This window comes from Melanotaenia boesemani, chromosome 20 (genome assembly GCF_017639745.1).
Source record: "Melanotaenia boesemani isolate fMelBoe1 chromosome 20, fMelBoe1.pri, whole genome shotgun sequence".
NCBI classification, from domain to species: domain Eukaryota; kingdom Metazoa; phylum Chordata; class Actinopteri; order Atheriniformes; family Melanotaeniidae; genus Melanotaenia; species Melanotaenia boesemani.
Window position 1 is genome coordinate 22,433,652 of NC_055701.1, and position 23,388 is coordinate 22,457,039.

Here is a 23,388-nt window from a genome sequence, read left to right on the forward strand (position 1 = left end):
AATACGACCAGTAATAACTTTGTTCTGGTTACCCAGTGATATATATTTTTTTTTAATTTAAGGCTTGAAAAAATATCTGAATCTTCATAAATAAGGAGGATAAAGTGTTTTTCAGTGGATTCAGTTCACTGCTGCAACAAAGCACCTACATGCCCATAATCAGCTACACTCACCGAGATAATGTTAAATTTGGATGTTAAACACGTCACCACTAACAACTTTGTTTTTTGTTCACTAAAGAGTTAACACTTTATTTCTAATAAAAGAATACCAGATTTATTTTATAAATGTACGTCATATGATTATTATTATTTATTTATTTTACAATCAAAAAAAAAAAAAAAAAAAAAAAAATTGAAGAAAATTGAAGAAAAAAAAAAAAGATAATTTTATACCAAATACAGCATTGAAAAGGAATTAACAGGTCTGGATATTTACTGATTGTCAACATCATCTTCTATTGACGTTCGTACATGGTTGGAGGTAAATGGGTGATGGTGTTGTGAAATTGTTTGCTAGATGTAACAGCACAAGTATGTGATGTGCTGGCTAGAGGCTGCCATTTCTCCTTGTGTATAGCAAGAAACTATGTGATGTCTAGTGTCCAATAAGAAGTGTAATAAACTGCTGTGAAATGTCTAAATAAAGCACACAATATTTCCAACTGATTATTGTGCATTCCAGTTGTCCTCTGAACTCATTTTCTGAAGGAAATTTTGCCAGAAAATGACAAAATGCTCTAGTTTATTCCAATGGTAAACACCTAAGTAGCAGACATTATAACTGACATGATATTTATAAATTTAGTTCCTCAAATGGCTCATAATTAAATTAAAAAAAAAACAAAGAAACTCAGCTAAATGACAGAAAACATTTTCTCAGAACAAATATAAAAAATAACCTGAACTGAATTATCCAACAAAGGTGAATTGTTACTATCAGAGATAAATAGTTCCTACAGATATACTCTTAATACAAACTTTTTTTAAAAATAAGAACTATAATATTGAGACAATTAAACTCTTTACCAAAGGCAAATTTATTTGTATAGCACATTTCATGTACAAGACAATTTAAAGTACTTTACATAAAACATCACAGCAGGATGCAGAAAGCAATACAAGTGCATTAAAAAACAAAAAACTACTAGACTGTTTTCCTCTGCAGGTGTGAAGTAACATCTCCTGCTTTACACACTTGTTTCCACCCAAATGTAAAAACAATTCATCACTTTCAGATTTTACAGCACAGAGAAAACTTGAATCATATTTAAAAACATTAAAATCCCATAAACTGATGAAAATCTCAGTTATTCAGGTTTCTCTTTCATGGTAATACTTGTGGAATGAGCACAAAATCTTTAACAATTCAAAGTCAGGAAGTTTTATTTCATCAGAAAAAAGTTTGTTTGAGCTTCAAGTCCAGTGAAAAGGCCCGTGTGAAGCAGCATTCCCAGTTAGAGCAAGGAGGACGTGGTGTCAGTGCTGAGCGTGGAGGTGGAGGAACGGAGGCAGAAATAATGGGATGCACAGTTGTGGAGGAATGGCTCTTGGTCGACTGCTGCCTGATCTGGATGTCTGTGAAGTCCAGTTGGGTCTGGAGGAAAATCACAGTAAAGAATGACATGCATTCAGAGACCAAAGGCTTTATTTGGGTTGAGAATAGTGGATCAGTCTATTTCTTTACCTTTTAAAAACATCTGATTCAGCACCTTCATCACGATGGTCTCTGAGGAAGTGCTCTTCATTTGACTCTGCGTAGACTTGACCATTGTCTGTCTGATCACTGATGAACTTCCTGATGTCGGCCTGAAAGGAAACAAAGATATAATCAATCAAAGAAGGACGGCAGTGTGTCGGTGGTTGAACAGATCAGTCAGTGAAAAGGTCAAAGCAAGAGAAATGATCGGTTCAAAGCAAGGCTCATTTAAACAGGAACATTTCCCTTACCATGAAGCTTCCTTTCATCAACACCTCCCTTATCAGCTGGAAGATGGAGGAGGAGACTGCAGAAGGAGGTGAGGCTGGAATTTTCTGCAGGTGGATGGTAAAAGCAGCAGGTGGAGGTTGAAGGTGGATGTTTCTTCCTGGAGGTGGATGCTTTGCAGGTTGATGGCAGAGACTGCAGGTGGAGCTACATGTACAAAGATAGATGGAAGATAATGGAGGCTGTAGCTAAGAGAGGATGTTACCATGGAGACAATTCAGGAAGAGGTTCGATCCGTAGATTTGTTTTTAAATAGTGTAAGTTGGAAAGTTTGTGAATAGATGGAGGTGTTTTAACTCAGGATGGATGATAGAGTCTACAGGTTAAGGATGAAGGTGAGATTTACCTTAAGGGTGGTGCGAGAAGGTGGAGGCTGAAGGTGGATTTAGTTTCTTGATGTCAGAGGTGGTCGGTATAGAAGGAAGGTGGATTTTTCTTCCTGGAGGTGGATGCTTTGCAGGTGGGTGTCAGAGACTGCAGATGGAGCTGTATCATTTTAGTCTGAAAGACAATTAAAATTCTGAGTGTCAAAGCAGAAGGTGGAGGACTCCATCAGCCAGACTGCGGATACAGAGGAACATGAAAATACCTCAAGTTAATGGAGCTAGATGGAAGATGAGATGGAGCTGAAGAGAGGATGTTACCATGGAGGCGATTCAGGTGGAGGTTTAATGTGTAGTTCTGTTTCTAACAGTGTAAGTTGGAAGATGAGCTGGATGGAGGTGTGGGGGTTAGCACTGTGGCCTCCCAGCAAGAAGGTTCCTGGCTTGAAGCTCAGCTGGAACCTTTCTGTGTGGAGTCTGCATGTTCTCCTCGTGCACGTGTGGCTTCTCTCCAGGTACTCTGGATTCTGAGTGAGTGAGGGTGCTTGTTTGTCTCGGTGTGTTGGTCCTGCGATGGACTGGTGACTTGTCCAAGGTGGACCCTGTCTCTTGTCTGTTAGCTACTGGGATAGTAGATAGATGGTGGTGGATGCGGGTGGAGTCAGGGGTGTGGTGTTTTGCAAGCCGATGGTGGTGGCTGCAGATGGAGACGAGAGGCTGGTGTTTTGCAAGACGATGGTGGTGGCTGCAGATGGAGACGGGAGGCTGGTGTTTTGCAAGCCGATGGTGATGGCTGCAGGTGGACATGGGAGGCTGGCCATTTGCAAGACGTTGGTGGTGGGTGCAGGTGGAGAGGGGAGGCTGGCCGTCTGCAAGCCGGTGGTGGTGGCGGCAAGTGGAGAGGGGAGGCTGGCCTTCTGCAAGCCGACGGTGGTGGTGGCTGCAGGTGGAGAGGGGAGGCTGGCCTTTTGTAAGCCGGTGGTGGTGGCTGCAGGTGGAGACGGGAGGCTGGTGTTCAGCAAGCCGATGGTGGTGGCTGCAGGTGGAGATGGGAGGCTGGTGTTTTGGAAGCCGATGGTGGTGGCTGCAGGTGGAAGGCTGGTGTTTAAACAGCTGATGGTGGTGGCTGCAGGTGGAGACGAGAGGCTGGCCTTCTGCAAGCCGATGGTGGTGGCTGCAGGTGGAGACGGGAGGCTGGCCATTTGCAAGCCGGTGGTGGTGGCTGCAGGTGGAGAGGGGAGGCTGGCCTTCTGCAAGCCGACGGTGGTGGCTGCAGGTGGAGACGAGAGGCTGGTGGTTTGCAAGCCGAAGGTGGTGGCTGCAGGTGGAGAAGGGAGGCTGGTGGTTTGCAAGCCGATGGTGGTGGCTGCAGATGGAGACGGGAGGCTGGTGTTTTGCAAGCCGATGGTGGTGGCTGCAGATGGAGACGGGAGGCTGGTGTTTTGCAAGCCGATGGTGGGGGCTGCAGGTGGACATGGGAGGCTGGCCATTTGCAAGCCGGTGGTGGTGGCTGTAGGTGGAGAGGGGAGGCTGGCCGTCTGCAAGCCGGTGGTGGTGGCTGCAGGTGGAGAGGGGAGGCTGGCCTTCTGCAAGCCGACGGTGGTGGTGGCTGCAGGTGGAGAGGGGAGGCTGGCCTTTTGCAAGCCGGTGGTGGTGGCTGCAGATGGAGACGGGAGGCTGGTGTTCAGCAAGCCGATGGTGGTGGCTGCAGGTGGAGACGAGAGGCTGGTGTTTTGTAAGCCGATGGAGGTGGCTGCAGATGGAGACGGGAGGCTGGTGTTTTTGTAAGCCGATGGAGGTGGCTGCAGATGGATATGAGAGGCTGGTGTTTTGCAACACGATGGTGGTGGCTGCAGATGGAGACGGGAGGCTGGTGTTTTGCAAGCCGATGGAGGTGGCTGCAGGTGGGAGGCTGGTGTTCAACAAGCCTATGGTGGTGGCTGCAGGTGGAGATCGGAGGTGGATGGTGGACACTGCAGAGGGATAATATAAATAGAAAAGAAAAAAACTCACTTATTGTGTTTCAGAACTAGTTACACATAAGAAGAAAACAAGAAAACATTAAAGAAAAATAGTGAATTGTATAAAAAAGTTAAACTAAATGTAAAACTTAGTGAAGTGGCTTCGATGGTGATCTCAGGCGCTGTCCCAGTGGATGGAGACTCTAACGGTCCGAGCTGGAAACTGGATGCACTCACTGTGTTGAACGAAGATGATGGTGGTTCCTGCAGGCGATGTTAGATCTTCTTTCAGATGTTTTTAAAGCTGATGGTGGTTCCTGCAGGTGGAGACGGGACGATGGCGGTCATCAAGGCGATGGTAGTGGCCGCAGGTGGGAGGCTGGTGTTCAGCAAGCCGATGGTGGTGGCTGCAGGTGGAGACGGGAGGTTGGTGCTCAGCAAGCCGATGGTGGTGGCTGCAGGTGGAGACGGGAGGCTGGCCTTTTGCAAGCCGGTGGTGGTGGCTGCAGGTGGAGATGGGAGGCTGGCCTTTTGCCAGCCGGTGGTGGTGGCTGCAGGTGGAGACGGGAGGCTGGTGTTCAGCAAGCCGATGGTGGTGGCTGCAGGTGGAGACGGGAGGCTGGTGTTCAGCAAGCCGATGGTGGTGGCTGCAGGTGGAGACGGGAGGCTGGTGTTTTGCAAGCCGATGGTGGTGGCTGCAGGTGAAGAGGCGAGGCTGGCCTTCTGCAAGCCGGTGGTGGTGGCTGCAGGTGGAGAGGGGAGGCTGGCCTTCTGCAAGCCGACGGTGGTGGTGGCTGCAGGTGGAGAGGGGAGGCTGGCCTTTTGCAAGCCGGTGGTGGTGGCTGCAGGTGGAGACGGGAGGCTGGTGTTATTGCAAGCCGATGGTGGTGGCTGCAGGTGGAGACGGGAGGCTGGTGTTTTGCAAGCCGATGGTGGTGGCTGCAGGCGGAGACGGGAGGCTGGTGGTCAGCAAACCGATGGTGGTGGCTGCAGGTGGAGACGGGAGGCTGGTGTTCAGCAAGCCGATGGTGGTGGCTGCAGGTGGAGACGGGAGGCTGGTGTTTTGCAAGCCGATGCTGGTGGCTGCAAGTGGAGACGCGAGGCTGGTGTTTTGCAAGCCGATGGGGGTGGCTGCAGGTGGAGACGGGAGGCTGGTGTTTTGGAAGCCGATGGTGGTGGCTGCAGGTGGGAGGCTGGTGTTTAAACAGCTGATGGTGGTGGCTGCAGGTGGAGACGAGAGGCTGGCCTTCTGCAAGCCGATGGTGGTGGCTGCAGGTGGAGAGGGGAGGCTGGTGTTTTTGTAAGCCGATGGAGGTGGCTGCAGATGGATATGAGAGGCTGGTGTTTTGCAAGCCGATGGTGGTGGCTGCAAGTGGAGACGGGAGGCTGGTTTTTTGCAACACGATGGTGGTGGCTGCAGATGGAGACGGGAGGCTGGTGTTTTGCAAGCCGATGGAGGTGGCTGCAGGTGGGAGGCTGGTGTTCAACAAGCCGATGGTGGTGGCTGCAGGTGGAGATCGGAGGTGGACGGTGGACACTGCAGAGGGATAATATAAATAGAAAAGAAAAAAACTCACTTATTGTGTTTCAGAACTAGTTACACATAAGAAGAAAACAAGAAAACATTAAAGAAAAATGGTGAATTGTATAAAAAAGTTAAACTAAATGTAAAACTTAGTGAAGTGGCTTCGATGGTGATCTCAGGCGCTGTCCCAGTGGATGGAGACTCTAACGGTCCGAGCTGGAAACTGGATGCACTCACTGTGTTGAACGAAGATGATGGTGGTTCCTGCAGGCGATGTTAGATCTTCTTTCAGATGTTTTAAAAGCTGATGGTGGTTCCTGCAGGTGGAGACGAGACGATGGCGGTCATCAAGGCGATGGTAGTGGCTGCAGGTGGGAGGCTGGTGTTCAGCAAGCCAATGGTGGTGGCTGCAGGTGGAGACGGGAGGTTGGTGCTCAGCAAGCCAATGGTGGTGGCTGCAGGTGGAGACGGGAGGCTGGCCTTTTGCAAGCCGGTGGTGGTGGCTGCAGGTGGAGAGGGGAGGCTGGTGTTTTGCAAGCCGATGGGGGTGGCTGCAGGTGGAGACGGGAGGCTGGTGTTTTGGAAGCCGATGGTGGTGGCTGCAGGTGGGAGGCTGGTGTTTAAACAGCTGATGGTGGTGGCTGCAGTTGGAGACGAGAGGCTGGCCTTTTGCAAGCCGAAGGTGGTGGCTGCAAGTGGAGACGGGAGGCTGGTCTTCTGCAAGCCGGAGGTGGTGGCTGCAGGTGGAGACGGGAGGCTGGTGGTTTGCAAGCCGATGGTGGTGGCTGCAAGTGGAGACGGGAGGCTGGTGGTTTGCAAGCCGATGGTGGTGGCTGCATGTGGAGACGAGAGGCTGGTGGTTTGCAAGCCGATGGTGGTGGCTGCAGGTGGGAGGCTGGTGTTTAAAAAGCTGATGGTGATGGCTGCAGATGGAGACGGGAGGCTGGTTTTTTGCAAGCCGGTGGTGGTGGCTGCAGGTGGAGAGGGGAGGCTGGCCTTCTGCAAGCCGGTGGTGGTGGCTGCAGGTGGAGATGGGAGGCTGGCCTTCTGCAAGCCGGTGGTGGTGGCTGCAGGTGGAGAGGGGAGGCTGGCCTTCTGCAAGCCGACGGTGGTGGCTGCAGGTGGAGACGAGAGGCTGGTGTTTTGCAAGCCGATTGTCGTGGCTGCAGGTGGAGACGGGAGGCTGGGCTTTTGCAAGCCGGTGGTGGTGGCTGCAGGTGGAGAGGGGAGGCTGGCCTTCTGCAAGCCGACGGTGGTGGCTGCAGATGGAGACGAGAGGCTGATGTTTTGCAAGCCGATTGTTGTGGCTGCAGGTGGAGACGGGAGGCTGGTGTTTTGCAAGCCGATGGTGGTGGCTGCAGGTGGGAGGCTGGTGTTCAACAAGCCGACGGTGGTGGCTGCAGGTGGAGATCGGAGGTGGATGGTGGACACTGCAGAGGGATAATATAAATAGAAAAGAAAAAAACTCACTTATCGTGTTTCAGAACTAGTTACATATAAGAAGAAAACAAGAAAACATTAAAGAAAAATGGTGAATTGTATAAAAAAGTTAAACTAAATGTAAAACTTAGTGAAGTGGCTTCGATGGTGATCTCAGGCGCTGTCCCAGTGGATGGAGACTCTAATGGTCCGAGCTGGAAACTGGATGCACTCACTGAAGAGAAAAAAACAACCAAAATAAATAAATGAAGAAACTAAAGACCTTCTATCCTCTCTAAACATGAGCAACACTTTCTCTGTTTACCTTCAGTATTTGACAATGTTCTCCTCAGTCAGGACGTCTCGGGCACCGGGACACCCCCCGGCACCCGGAAAAGAAGAGAAGAGAAGAGAATTCCACAGTTTACTCATGTGGCACAGAAATGAGTTCTTAAACATACAAAAGTTATCATGAAGAACATTTGATGGTGTGTGTCCATCACAGGGATGGAAGGTGCATTCTTACTTTGGGGGACAGTACTGTGCAAAAGTCTGGCGCCACTCCAGGAAAAAGAGAAAAAAAAGGCAGAAAAAAAGCAGAGATTTACAGAAACACGTTGGCTGCTTTTTGTTCTGATCTCTGTTAACATGATTTCACATTTCTTCATGATTTTCAGGGCTGGGCTCTGAGGAGGATTCATCCCTCCATCAGACCTGTTACCACTGATTTTCAGTCCAGTTCTGCCGTCATCTGGCACATCTCAGATCCACTATCAGCTCTGTGCTGGATTTCAGATGCTGTAGAAGTTTTTAGACCGACCACCAGTTCAGATATGTGAACTTCATTATCAACTTGTCCAGTTTATTTGAGGACACACTGTCCACCATGCTGAGACATGATTTTGTTGCTGAAGACTCTCCGTCATCACTCAGCTTGTGTTTGGCTGTTTTGTCCTTGGGGTGAAGCAGCCTCTGTCGGAGAGTGATGTTCGGTCACTCCTGTCAGATATGGAACGACAATATTCTTCCTCCTGTTTTTTCTGTCTTCTGCATTTGTGCCTTTTCCAGAAATGTAGCTGATTTGATGAAATTCAGCTTAGATAAAACAGGTTTAAATGGCTTCCTTGATGTGGTTTTGTTAAGTTTCCCTCCGTCCTCAACATGCAGATTGTGATCCAGTGGGTGATGTGAGTTAAAAACTAGATCCTGGTGTGTGTGTGTGTTGGGGGGGGGGTTCTGGTAAACACTGATGTTTACCAGAAACCCACACAGACCAGGATCTAGTTTTTGACTCACACCAGCTCCTGGAACACAAAGTGTCCGTCATCAGAACCTCACTCCACCAGGCTGAAAATGTTCCTATGAGGACGGAGGGAAAACTGAAGGAACAAAACCACATTAAGGAAGCACTTCAAACCTGTTTATCCAAATTGGACTTTGATTAAATCAGCTTAAACACCTGGAAAAGCATCATGAACAGAGAAGAATGTTGTCATTCCATATGTGGCAAGAGTGTCTTAGAAACTCAGGATCTTCTCCAAACACGACATCCTGGTTCATTTCAAATTAAAACATCACTCTCATACAGAAGCAGCACACCAACTGGACAGGTTGAGAATAAAAGAAGTGGAAAGTTCACATAGCTGAACCAGCGGCTTGGTGGATACCACGCTGAGATATGCCAAGTTTTCTGCTGATAACTCTGGGAATAACCTTGTTGGGTCAAAATACAATTTTTTATGCCTGTTAAAATATTTTACATTTGATATTTTTCATATTTCACAAAGAAATCAGAAGGAATAATGATATCTTCGTGGCAGGCGGCTAACAAATAGCCTAAAGATCCAAATTAAAATCAGTTTTAAGTTTTCTGTCATGTGTCGACGTAACACTGGATCATCCTTTGAGCTAAAAGCCTTTATGCACCTGAATGATTCAGAGGTCAGTGTTAAGAGGCAAACAAACATAAATATATGGACAAACAAACATAAATAAAACAAAGACACATTCCTCTTAAAGCAGTCAGGTCCAAGAACTGGACTGAAAACAAGCTAAAAAGCAGCCAACGTCTAAAGAAAAACTCCAAACATGCAGATAGCCTGAACTACTGATGATGAAGGAACGTAGAAAAGATTCCAGGTGTAAAATGTTTCAGGAAAAGTTGAACTTGTCTTGAGCAACAGAAACTACTGCTCGAGACAAGGTCAACGTTGGAGATGGAAAGAAAAGAAAAGGAGTGGCACGAGACTTTTGTACAGTACTGTGTTGGAAGAAGATGATGGTGGTTCCTGCAGGTGGTGTCAGGTCTTCTTCCAGATGTTATAAAAGCCGATGGTGGTTCCTGCAGGTAAAGACGGGAGGTGGATGGTGGACCCTGCAGAGGGACAGTATAAACAGAAAAAAAAATTCAATTATCAAATTTCAGAACTAGTTACATGTAAGAAGAAAACAATAAAACATCAAAGAACAAAAGTGAACAAAAGTTGAACATTTCATTGTAGATGTAAAACTTAGTGAAGTGGCTTCGATGGTGATCTCAGGCGCTGTCCAAGTGGATGGAGACTCTAACGGTCCGAGCTGGAAACTGGATGCACTCACTGTGTTGAAAGAAGATGATGGTGATTCCTGCAGGCAATGTTAGATCTTCTTTCAGATGTTTTAAAAGCTGATGGTGGTTCCTGCAGGTGGAGACGGGACGATGGTGGTCATCAAGCAGATGGTAGTGGCCGCAGGTGGGAGGCTGGTGTTCAGCAAGCCGATGGTGGTGGCTGCAGGTGGAGACAGGAGGCTGGTGTTCTGCAAGCCGATGGTGGTGGCTGCAGGTGGAGACGGGAGGTTGGTGCTCAGCAAGCTGATGGTGGTGGCTGCAGGTGGAGACGGGAGGCTGGCCTTTTGCAAGCCGGTGGTGGTGGCTGCAGGTGGAGAGGGGAGGCTGGTGTTCAGCAAACCGATGGTGGTGGCTGCAGGTGGAGACGGGAGGCTGGTGTTTTGGAAGCCGATGGTGGTGGCTGCAGGTGGGAGGCTGGTGTTTAAACAGCTGATGGTGGTGGCTGCAGGTGGAGAGGGGAGGCTGGCCTTTTGCAAGCCGATGGTGGTGGCTGCAGGTGGAGACGGGAGGCTGGCCTTCTGCAAGCCGATGGTGGTGGCTGCAGGTGGAGACGAGAGGCTGGTGTTTTGCAAGCCGATGGTGGTGGCTGCAGGTGGAGAGGGGAGGCTGGCCTTTTGCAAGCCGGTGGTGGTGGCTGCAGGTGGAGACAGGAGGCTGGTGTTCAGCAAGCTGATGGTGGTGGCTGCAGGTGGAGACGGGAGGCTGGTGTTCAGCAAGCCGATGGTGGTGGCTGCAGGTGGAGACGGGAGGCTGGTGTTTTGGAAGCCAATGGTGGTGGCTGCAGGTGGGAGGCTGGTGTTTAAACAGCTGATGGTGGTGGCTGCAGGTGGAGACGGGAGGCTGGTGTTTTGCAAGCCGATGGTGGTGGCTGCAGGTGGAGACAAGAGGCTGGTGGTTTGCAAGCCGATGGTGGTGGCTGCATGTGGAGACGGGAGGCTGGCCTTTTGCAAGCCGGTGGCGGTGGCTGCAGGTGGAGAGGGGAGGCTGGCCTTCTGCAAGCCGATGGTGGTGGCTGCAGGTGGAGACGAGAGGCTGGTGTTTTGCAAGCCGATGGTGGTGGCCGCAGGTGGAGACAGGAAGCTGGTGTTTAGCAAGCCGATGGCGGTGGCTGTAGGTGGAGAGAGGAGGCTGGTTTTAAGCAAGCCGATGGTGGTGGCTGCAGGTGGAGACTGAAGGCTGGATTTTGGCAATCCGATGGTGGTGGCTGTATGTGGAGTCAGGAGGGTGGTGTTTTGCAAGCCGATGGTGGTGGCTGCAAGTGGAGACAGGAGGATGGTGCTTTGCAAGCCGATGGTGGTGGCTGCAGGTGGAGGTGGCAGGTGGATGTTCTGCAGGTAGATGGTGCACACTGCAGAGGGACAGTATATACAGAAAAGAAAAACTATTTTGAAATTTTAAATAAAATTTTGAATGAACTATTTACATATAAAATGAAAAAAACAAAACATAAAATAACAAAAGTGAACTATATACAAAAGTTAAACATTTCATTGAAATGTAAAACTTAGTGAAGTGGTGATCTCAGGCGGGATCGCAGAACTTCTGGTCAACCCTCTAGAACCACACTTCAAGACGGCCACATAGACACCTACAAGAGACAGAAGAAACATGAATGACATCATGATAATAAATAAATTACTCAGAAGCTTTTTTCAAATTAGGTCAACTTTTAGTTTTCTAACAGTGTGTCAGCCTTTCATCCCCAGACAGACAGAGAACGGGCTGACTGCCTAAAACTAAAAGTTCTGCCACCCATTTTAGTTTCAGAAATTTTCGGTACCGCAAGTTTTCCGATGTTTTGGGAACGATGGGAAATAAGAAACAATCAGATATTTGAGACAAATTTATACAGAAATCCAATGTAGAGAGGCTAACTCAGGAGAAATGTGCTCTTTCTTGTCAGTAATCTGGCAGCAACATTTTGGATCAGCTGAAGAATTTTAAGGGAGTAGTTTGGGGAACCACTTAAGATGGTGTTACAGTAGTCCAACACAGATGGGATAAAATGTGTGGACCAGATGTTCAGCATCACTTCAGGACAGGATGCTCCTTATGTTGGTGATATGATGGAAATGAAGCTACTCTAGAGATGTGTTTGATGTGAGCACTAAAAGACAAATCCTGGTCAAGAATGACTCCAAGCTTCCTGCCATTAACAGGAACTAACTGAACAACCAAATATAAGGATTTTAGGGCCAAAAAAGTTCCCTAAAATTCTGAATAGGTGGAGTCTGTCTGGGCTGAAGGTGGTGCACAAGTGGAGGACCCAACAGGATCCACCAGGGCGTGGGGCTTACGTCGTTAGCTTCAGACGTTGCGTGGCTTTTTGACACATGGCAGCCCGTCGTTGTCATCACGCCTCCTCTTCCTGCAGCCACAAAACAGAACAAAATCAATCAGAGCAGAGCTGACCTGTTTCCATGGCAACTCACATTAAAAAAAGAAGTATTTTAAAGAGAATTATTGAGACAAAAGGCATAAACTTAATCCACTGACACAGATCAGGAGTGAGGAGAAGATCTGGAATGAAAGCATCCGGAGAAAACTTACCGTGAGCGGCAGGGGTTCAGGGTGGCGGCAGCAGGACGGGCTGGCATCCTGCAGGAACACACACACACATTTTACAGCAGGAAGACAGTGTGGACATACAAACAGAAGCTCAGCTGCTGATGCTAAACATTGATCAGGATTTGTCTTTTACTTACTGGGATCCAAAAGGGACCAAGAACTGGCCATTAAGGAGCAGAAAACACGGCAGAGCGCTGACCTGCAGACACAAACACACACAGAACAGATGTGAAACAACAAGCTGCTGTGGTGACATCTGCCCACCAGCTCACACATACAAAAACACATCCTTCCATCATAGGAAAGAGTTGGGGAACAGAGACATGTTCACCTGTTTGCGTTCATCAATCTGATCAGCTTTTATCATCAAAAGTGTTTCATGCCATTCATCTTTCGAAAGAAATCATCTGTTTATCTGACCATATTGTTGGTTTTTGGAATTTATTTATTGATTGAATTAAACTTATAATCCTTAAATTGTTGCCTAAAACAGACTTATATAGATGGACTACTTTCCCTGGACCCTTGCTGAACTTTGCTGGACTTTTAATTAAGTCACTTCATGTTTTAGCTCTTTAAAACAAATTGTATTTGATGATTTATTTCTATGACTTTATCCTGAATTGCTCTGAAATCTTCATTACTGATCAGCATCTTTATGGATGAAGCAGAATGAACATCTGCCCGTTCCCTCCACTCTCACCTGTTCCTGTCAGCACCTACCGGACTGGTCAGGTGAGCCGCCTGCAGGATGACGGGAGCAGGGTAAGCTGGACCCAAGACTGCAGGGAGACCAGGAGGAGGAGGAGGTGGAGGAGGAGGAAGAGGAGAGGGACAAGGTAGAAGAGGGGAGGCAGGAGAAGGAAGAGGAGGAGAGGGACAAGGGAGAGGAGGGGAGGGAGGAGAAGGAGGCAGAGGAGGAAGAGGAGAGGGACAAGGTAGAAGAGGGGAGGCAGGAGAAGGAAGAGGAAGAGAGGGACAAGGGAGAGGAGGGGAGGGAGGAGAAGGAAGGAGAGGAGGAAGAGGAGAGGGACAAGGTAGAAGAGGGGAGGCAGGAGAAGGAGGAGAGGGAGAGGGACAAGGGAGAGGAGGGAGGAGAAGGAGGGAGAGGAGGAGGAGGAGGAGGAGAGGGACAAGATAGAAGAGGGGAGGCAGGAGAAGGACGAGGAGGAGAGGGACAAGGGAGAGGAGGGGAGGGAGGAGAAGGAGGGAGAGCAGGAAGAGGAGAGGCACTAGAGAAAAGAGAAGGAGAAAGAGGAGGAAGAACAGAGGAAAAAGAGAAAACGGGGGCAGGAGGAGGAGAGGGACAAAAGAGAAGAGGGGAGGGAGGGGAAGGACGGAGAGGAACGGGATAAGGGAGAACACGAGGAAGAGAGGAGGAATGAGGAGGAGGAAGACGAGCAGATAAAAAGAGAAGAGGAGGGGACGGGGGAAGAGGAGAAAGAGGAGGGCTGGAGTCCACCTCCCCCAGCGACATCTCCTCGGCGAGGAGTTCCTGTGACACATGATGACATGTTGCTGCAGTTTAACGTCTCCCAGAAATCAAAGAGCAGAAAACTAAAGCAGGAAAATATGTCGGACTCTCACTGCAGATTTATGACACAAAGACTGACTCTGCAGACTGAAATACAACACAGCTGATGCACTGAAGGATTCACTTCTTTAAAAGCTACATCAACCACCTGGACAAGGTCACTTCCACAGAAAAGAAGTTCCGAGCTGAAGAACCTCCTGACTTAACTTTTACATTCCCACCGAGCAAAATGTACAAATGCTGCACTGTGACCACGTCACTCCCACTCATTCTGTCCTTTGCATCAGACTTTACATGTCAAACCTTTATATTCCAAGCTGTGCAGCAGGCTTGGACAGTAAACTGTCAACTAAAACATTCCTGTTTATCTCAGGAACGTGTTTCTACTTCAGAAAAATGTCCGATTCACTCATTAGTGGCCACATTATGACATTAAAATGATTCATTTAAAATAGAGAAATTTATGAATTACCTGGACTTCCCTGCAGGGTGAACAGATGCTCCCACCGCCACAGCAACAGGGACACCACAAGTTCTGCAAATAAACACACACGTAAGAGACAAACTGTAAATCTGACACATGGGAAATTCACACATTCCAACAAGACCTGTTGTCCTGAAGCAAATTAGTGACCTTCTAAGTGAATTTAAGAAGCCTGTAAACCTTTTTAACCCACAAAGTTCTGCTGCCAGTGTTGGATTTTACTTCCAGTAATACTACCTGTTTTATTCTTTTCCACTGAAATCATTTAATTGGTCTAAGTTTATGAGAAAGAAGCATTTAAAATAATCTCTTTTAAAATAAGATTGCGAGTCCAGCTGCAAACAAGAACGTAAAATTCATATAGTTAAAAACTATTTAGCCTAAAACATTTATCATGTCCGCTGTTAGTATCTTTTATTACTTTATAATGCATAAAAATGTATAAAAATGAGCCTGCTTTGCATTGTAGACCAAGTTAGAGTGTTTCTGATGTGTACTGATGGCTACAGTGCAGAGTACACACACAAATAATAAATGTACCACCTGATTTCTGTAAGTGTTCAGTAAACACACTTATACTTTCTCTCTGATCTAAATTACTCTGTGTAATCTGTAGAAAGTCTAAAAGCATATTCTTTTTATTAATTACATATAATTAGTACTTAATTTAGTATTTAGTTGTATTTTAGTATCAGAATATTTTCTTTATAAAAAAAACCCCCCACAGCCTTCTTCTAAAAACTTTTTTTATTCTAAAAAAACTTTTTTTGTTTTTTTGGTATCATTGTTTAAAGTGAAAGCTCTGGCTTAACAATTGAATCATTAAAATGTAGAAACATATAAGATGAACTAAAAAATCCATCCATCCATTCATCTCCAGGTTGGGTCAAGCAGAGAAGCCCAAACTTCCTTCTCTTCCCCGACAATCACTTCATATCCAATATTTATTATTGTTTGTTTTAATAACTTATACATCTTCTTGTTCAATTAATAATCAGTATCAAACCGTATCATATGTTTTATTATTATTGTTCAGCTGTTTTTGTCCTGGTTCTGCACATCCTTTTTGTGTATTGTAGAACAACAAGAGAGACCAGATTCAAATTCCATATATGTTTACATGTAGGCTACATGTACCTTAATCACTTGTTGCCGTTAAATCGGCTTATTTCGCATAAATCGGCATTCATTACTTATTTCATGTTCTCATACTTACAGCCCTTTAAAAATACCACATTGAACAAGTTGCTGCTATGATGACTCAAATCGCCTTCGGGGATTAGTAAAGTTTTCTGACTCTGATAATTTCGATTTTAAATAACAGCAAACAAGCTAGCGGAGACTTTGCACATGCGCAATTGATTTGCAGTCTGGACGCAAAGGGGGGGTGAACGCGTGCGTCCAGCCAGCGGCTGGCGCATGCGCATTTCTTTTGCAGTCTTGACACCGGTGGTTGAACAGCGTTTTCAATTGTAGTTGAAGCAGTTGAAGAATTTCGACATAATTTCGTTTATCATACTTTTAGTTGTTTAAAATGCAAAATAATGCAGTATAACCTTTTGTTTTAGACATGTCCATACAATTTTGTTACATTTAGAGATAAGAATCTAAGTTTTATACATCCAAAACACATTTTTAATCGAACAGAACAGGTTTAATGAATACATTAACATTTTCCCAAACTTGTCCTACAGTTCCCTTAAAACAAATCACTTATAAGCTGTTTTCTTGAAATGTACAAATGTTTAATACCAACAGCCCAAATAATAAAACTTTAAGTGAGTTTACAGTTTTCAAATGCAAATTTTTACACTCCAAATTAGTTAAATCCAGACTTAAACTCTTGAATCTACTTTGTTACTGTATTAGTGGAGTTAAAAGTTTTAAATTATGAACTACAGAATTTAAATGAGCTCAGATTTTACATTTTCCAATTTGATGCTGTGATTGTTATATAGATTTGACATAGCTATAATTTTATAACTTTTTATAACAAATTCTAACAAATAAAATCTGAGTTTTATACATCAAAAACAGTTTTTAATCAAACATATGGGTTTAAGCAAAACATTAACATTTTCCTAAACTTATCTTACAGTTCCTTAAACCAAATCACTTCTAAGGTGATTTATTTTCTTGAAATGTACAAAACTCTAATACTTACAGCCCAATGTGCATTTTCAAATGCACATTTTCTGCTCTCAATTAGTTAAATCCAGATTTAATCTCTCTTGAATCTACTTTGATACCTCATTAATGGAAGTTAAAAGTATTAAATTTTGACCTACAGAATTTAAATAAGCTCAAAACTTACATTTTCCATATTTGGTGCTTAGAATTTCTTCTTGACTCTCAAGATGAACTTGCCAACTTGTCTTTATAAAGGACTTGTTGAGAAAAAACGGAATTTTCAGAAAATCTGTTTTATCAGTGAAAACTTTGTTTGTTTTTAAATAATGATGCACCTCCGTAGCAACCATGGAATCCAAGTCAGCCTGTGCCATTCTGTGCAGTTCAGTTTATGTGGACAAAATAGTGGTATGAGATGTTTTTATTGTCTCACATCAATGAAGTTGTATGATTTTTATCTGAAAAAGCTACAATCACACATTTACACTTGTCCATAAAAACAAAGGAGCTCTGCTACATCTTGGCTTATGTTTCTATTGCTTCATTACACCTAATGTGCTCATCTCACGTAAAAACAAGCAGTCCGTGTTTTTTTTTTTTGTTTTTTTTTTAGCAATAAATATTTATTTAGAGTAATTCTGCATTACTTTTACATCCTCTTTAGAAAAAATGTTAACAGTCTATACAGATGTGCAGGTGATTACAGCTGTGTCTCAACAACTTGATACTTTGGTTCACAGTTACCACAAATACTTCTTGATATCCCCCTACCGCAGCAATGTCACATTTAATAGAGCTACTTAGCTTGTTATAAGAGGGCTCCAGACTAACTTTCAGCATTGGCACTTCTTCATTTAGGTGCACCAGCCAAAAATTCAGGTGAACCCCAAATTTTACATTGATCTTAGAAGCTCATTTTAATACATTTTAAGGATTGTCTTTTGATCATTGCACATAGACAACAATGGTTATTTTAAGTTATTGTGACCAATAATGAGGTTTAGAAAGTACAGGAAAATAGAAGGAAATGAAATAAACTTCTAGCTTCACTGAATAAAAACTGAAGATTTCAAATTTTGAAATAGCTCATGAGGTTGTGCTGCTTCTAGAAAATAATCCTCCTTTGGATTTACATTTAATCTTGAGACAGAGGAGGTCTCGGTATGTTCCAATTTGGAGGGAGATGATGAGGCTCATGGAGGGTGTGTTGTCTGTTGGGCTGGAGGCAGGTGGTGGACTGAATCTATTGAAGAACATGTTCAGCTCATCAGCTCTGTCCTGACTTCCATCAGTCTGATCCTCCTTTAACTTGAAGCCAGTGATCTTTTTAATTCCTGAACACGCATCCCTCCTGTTGTTCTGCTGGAGGTGGTATCTAACTTTTTACTGTTTGTAACCTAGATAACTTCAACTTCGGACTGTAATTACAGAAAATCTGTTTAAGTGTTGACATACCTGAAAGGATCGCAAAAATTCACTGCATTTCACTTTGAGTTGTAAACTTCTCCTTCCTGGCTTCTTATTCTTGGAGTAATCTATAAATTCCTTAGGCCCCTGTACCCCTCCCCTTTTGTACAATTCACCTGTATGAGAGGTGGGTGCCATTGTCATTTATTTATTACTTTATCCCAATCCATCCTTTTGTTTCTTATCCTTTTTTGTCATTTTTTATTTCTATCATCAAAACAGAATTTCTTTCTTTACATCTAATTTAGTTTCTGTTTAATTTGTTTAGGAACTGGAGCCGGCAGATTTACATGGTGGTTTTTACTTTTCTTTGTTGTTCTCAGCAAACAAACAGAGACTGTTTCTCCAAGCGATCACGCTGTGTGACGGCAGCACAACACAGAAACTCACCGGTTACATGGTGTCTTCAGTATCTCCCTGACAGGTTGTTTAGCAGCTTTTCAGGTCACTGGTGATCCAGGACTTGTTACTGTGGAAGCAACTCACTGCTGGGACGATGCTGTCCACAAAGAAATTGATGCAATCTGTCACACACTCAGTCATTGTATTGGTATTAATATCATCTCCATGTGATCTCACATTTCCTATCAGATAAGTTTAAAGAAATGCTTTGAATTTCCTTTTTGAATTGTTATATAAAACTGAGTCACTGTAAGTCCCAAGTCAAAACAATAGTGCCCTTGTATCAAACCACAAAAAATAAGTTATATGACTTAATCAAAAAGCTAAATGAATTATATTAACACAGGTAAGTAGATTAGTGATTGTTGGATTACACCTTTGTAACAATGCTTCTTGACCAGAAAGTGTTTATTTCCCTTTAAATTGTCACATTTGTAAAGAAAATGCATTTGTGGGTTGAACCATGAAAAACATGCCAGATCTTCTCTACCATGCCAAACATCTTTTGCTGTTGATTGTGTCTGTTTGTCTCATCTTTATTTTACCAGGTTAAACGTTTAAGAACCAATTCTCATTTGCAAACATGCCCTGGCCAGGAGGCCCTAATAGAGAAAATAAGAAATTACAGAGGCACATTAACATATAAACACACCAACATTGTAAAAGATCCTTATAAATACAGCATTCTAATCAACAAGTATTTAATGACAAGAGTCAGAAGAAAAAGAGTTTGCTAGTAATAAGGGAGGAGTACAGAAGCATAAAGCTGTCATCCAAATAAAAAAAAAATGTAAAAAATTAGGATGTTATCCAGTTATGAGGTAAACCTTTATTGTAAGTGTGAAACATATCACCTCATTCATCTTTGAATGAGGAAAGTGTGCATGCAGTAGATTAGAAAAATGTCTAATTTACCAAATGGCATTAAATTCATTCATATTGGACTGAGACAAGGAAAGATTGGACATTGGTGAAGCTTGGACACTGTGGCGTCTTCCACTCGCCATAGACCCTTAAAAAAGACAGGACTATGAGGTGCATTGTTAGAAAAAAATAAAGTCAAATGAAGTTCATAGTTTCATAGTTTCAATAAAGTTATTGGTTTCTAGTTATAATTGTTTTTTTCTTGCAAGCATATTCTGTGAATTATAATTATATTCTGTAAAGCATATTTTATGTGACTCACACTGTAACTGAGCGTATATTGTCAGTGGATACATAACTCATTTTTCTCATGGGAAAGCTGAACATGACCTTGCTGAGAAGATAACGCAGTTTTAACACTTGTACTGAACAATTGCATCTTCAGTTTACATTTGGCTCTCTTTCGGTTCACGGCTGGCTGTACACTGCTCACAGCGTGTCTGTTTTTGTGCTAAACTGAACTCCTTGCAAGTAAATTTGACTCTGTCAAGATTCTGTTGGTTTGTCGGTCCTGATTTAAAGTCTAAGATTATTGTTATCCAACAACTTGGATCCCAACATCTTTCCGTGGAAAGGACGGGACCTGAAACCATACACGGGGAGGTCAGAGCATCCTAAAATCAAAGACCCCCGGTCCGGGTAGCCGTAAAACAGGGGCCAAGATACTGCCGATTCATTGGAGAGTGACAGGATCCAAACAGAGAGGAAACACAGATCTTCAGTGACTGGTGAGAGTGCTGTTTTCATTATATTTGGTAATATTTTGACGGCAGCTAATTTGGCGGTCGAAAGACTACAAGAGGGTTTTAAAAAAAACCCTGGGTGTCAGGGACACCCTGTTTCCGTGGTCGCAAGGCTGCAAGAGGGTTCGGGGAACCCTGGCGTTTCTGGGAGACAGAGTTCACATAGTGAGGGACTACAGGAGGGTTCGGGGAACTCTGGTGTGTCTGTGTGACGAGCAGTAATCATGGGACAAAGCAGTTCCTTGACCCTAGTGGGTGATGCAAAATTTCTGTTTTGTAGAAGGTCTGAAAATGTGAAATACATTCAGAAATGGATGAAAGAGTTTAAGTTTGATGGGAAGCTTAATCTTACCAGTTGTAAGAAACTGGTGGAGGATATAGAGCAGAAATGTGGGTACAATGACAAAAAGAGAAAGAAGTGGAGCCAGAGACTGGTTGATTGTTGCTAAAGCTAGAGAAGAAGGTAAAAAAAAAAAAAAAAAGCACAAATTGAGTAGAACCAACAACCACCATCTATCTCAGCCATGGCTCTGGAAGATCCAGAGGACATTAATACTGTGGGCCGGACCAGGAGACATCCTAACACAGACCCATCTAGAGGCCGGAGCCATTAGCTGCTACATAGGGGCCTCCGCCCTATTTAGAGCAACAGGTGGAATAAATTTATATCCCAATTTGGATGATCTTCCACCCTCTCCTCCGCTTCCTCAGACATCTCACCCCCCTCCAGCACCATCACCAACACCAGACAGGTCCATGTGGGACACTGTGGCATCCAGCTCTAAGAGGTTTGGAAGAATGATGCTGCATGTCATGGGTGTTGCGACCAGATCAGGGAGGCAGTATGGTTTGGCTGTTAAAAACCCAGCATGGACATCACACTCACAGCCAGAAACAAATGATACAGGTGATGATTTCATGCCTTTAATTGCAGTACAATGCTGATTTAATTCAGAGAAGAAATGCTCTGTATGAAAGAATGAGAGCTAGATATCAGAAACAAGCAGACTGGACTAACATTAACAGATGTACTCAGAAAGAAGATGAGAAAGCAGTTGACTACATGGACAGACTTAGATGTGTTTTTGATACAAACAGTGGACTGACTAGACCAAACCCACCAAATCCAAGATCATTTTATGATCAGCAGTTAAAGAATGCTTTCATAACAAGTGCACTGAGCCCAATACAGACATACATTACAAAGTATATGCTAACACACCGTACAGCAGGACCAGATGACGTGCTGGAATACGCTAAACATGCAGAAGACTTTCTGAAAGCTAAAAAAAGAACAAAGGCAAGAGTGTAGACACTTATTTTGAGAATGACTGCGAGTTTGACCCCCTGACCCCAGATAACATAACTGTGTATGTGCTGCAGGAAGGCAGAGACAGGGGACGGGGACGAGGAAAAGGAAGCGGTATAAGTGACAGAACAGAATGAAATAAATGTCATGCATGTGGAGAATATGGCCACTGGGCTAGAAACTGCAGACAGAAAAAGGAAAATGACCAGCAGCAGCGGGCATGACTAGGCCAAGACAGACAAAATCAGGCAGGAGATCCTGGCTGGAAACAGCGTGTCCAAGGAACGTTTTCTGTGTCTGTGCCAGCTGACACTTCCTGGCCTTTAACTCTAACTGGCTGAGCGAATAAATAATTTAAACAACAAACCAATGAGCATTTGCAGGCAACATGTTCAGATTAGCAAGGGGTAGGGGGATTTCTAAGAAAAACACATTTCAAAAGATAAAAAAATATATATAATGTTACATTTTTTTCAGTTTAATAAAATAGAGTTGAAAGTAAGACATGTAGACTATTTTTTATTACGAGAATAACTTGGGGAAAAAAAGAAAATTCAGCCACTCTGTACTGAAAAGATACCTTCTGCACTCTTCTTTGAGGGACTGTAGGTGTAGAGCAGTTTGTCTCGTCTGTCTTGTCAACTGTCGGTTTTGTTGTGTGTTGCTTGTTTCACACTTTGTAGACTTCTATTAGAGCCCCTGCACCTGCTCCTGCCTAACAGGATAACAAAATAACGTGAATATAAATTTTCTACCTTGTTATTTTTACATTAAAAATATAAGCTTTAACATTTAATGAAAATAAAGTTATCTAATAGTATATCAACATTTTCTTCTTTGACTTCTCTGTTGCTCATAACAGGCTTTAACCACCAAAAGATCCTGATTTAACCTACCTTTATGGCCTCTGTTTTTATGTTTTTATGCTATAATGGTTACATTAACCTGAACAATTCAGTAACCCTAATCAGTTTCTCATAGTTTTAGATATTAAAAGGCAAAAAAAACAAAAAAAAAAAAATCTAAACCAACGTGGCAAAAATTATTCTTCTGTACATTCGAGTGACTGTTTATCTGCCACCAGAAAAATGCGTGGTAACATAATCTTGCTTTAAAACCTGAATTTGTCAGTACTGTTGACTCAATGACAATAACACAACACACCTGCAGATATCATGGGAACTATTTCTATTCCTGAACAGTAAAATCAAATGAAATGTGATTCGCTGATTACTTCTCATATCCAGATGTTTTTCCTGCTAATGAAGGATTCCCTTAGTAAAAAGTGTGATCGTAAAACTGCTTATATAAGGAGGAGATGCAATAAAGACTGATGAGGATTGTGGTGTATATGAAAGATCAATTTAAGTTTATTTGCGCCACCTGATCCAAAAGTGATGGTAAATGTGCTCCCACTCCTTCGCTAATAACAGAACCCTGGGAAAAAATATTAAAGTCTCCAGCTGAGAAGCAGAAAGAGGATGAGAGTGAGCATGGTGGTGTGTGTATGTGTGTGTGTGTTTTTTAGAAAAATCAGTGGAGTGTTGTAGATTGGAAGCAACCCTGCATATTGAACAGATTAGATCATCTCGATTGTCAGCTGGTGTTTGGAGGATGGAGGTAGAAGGGGGTGACTGTTCGAAACCTGATGTGACAAAAACAGAACAGATGATAACAGATGCTGAGTCGGTATCTGAGAGGCAAATATTCTAGTGATACGCTTACATATGCTCACATGGAGTCTGAAGTGTGCTGTGTTGTAGAAAAATTACCAAGAGTCTGGAATGAGTAAAAGTACACAAGGTTTATTTACAGGAGAAGTATTGAATAAAGAATTACTTGCAAGTTAGAGAGTGGTCGTCCCGACTCGCGTAGAGTCGGAAGAGACTCTGATGATTCATCGGAGAGAAACAGTTTTATTCAGCTGGTCTACAGCTGAAGGTCAAACAGCAAAATGATAAATGTGGAATAGAAGACTGAGTGGCGCCACTTTCTTCCAGTTTTC

The 23,388-nt window shown here is 44.0% G+C and overlaps 3 long non-coding RNA genes across 3 annotated transcripts; 1 reads left to right on the top strand and 2 right to left on the bottom strand.

Moving 5' to 3' along the window:
• Positions 1–1,095: 1,095 nt before the first annotated feature.
• On the top strand, positions 1,096–23,270 carry LOC121631062. Its single transcript, XR_006008662.1, has 4 exons — positions 1,096–1,381; positions 3,138–3,143; positions 11,609–11,617; positions 23,259–23,270. It is a non-coding gene; the product is annotated as an uncharacterized LOC121631062 (long non-coding RNA).
• On the bottom strand, positions 1,718–2,727 carry LOC121631059. Its single transcript, XR_006008659.1, has 4 exons — positions 2,576–2,727; positions 2,333–2,487; positions 1,950–2,133; positions 1,718–1,808 (listed from the first exon to the last, which is right to left on the bottom strand). It is a non-coding gene; the product is annotated as an uncharacterized LOC121631059 (long non-coding RNA).
• Positions 13,766–15,774, bottom strand: LOC121631061. Its single transcript, XR_006008661.1, has 3 exons — positions 15,625–15,774; positions 14,397–14,459; positions 13,766–13,885 (listed from the first exon to the last, which is right to left on the bottom strand). It is a non-coding gene; the product is annotated as an uncharacterized LOC121631061 (long non-coding RNA).
• Positions 23,271–23,388: the final 118 nt, after the last annotated feature.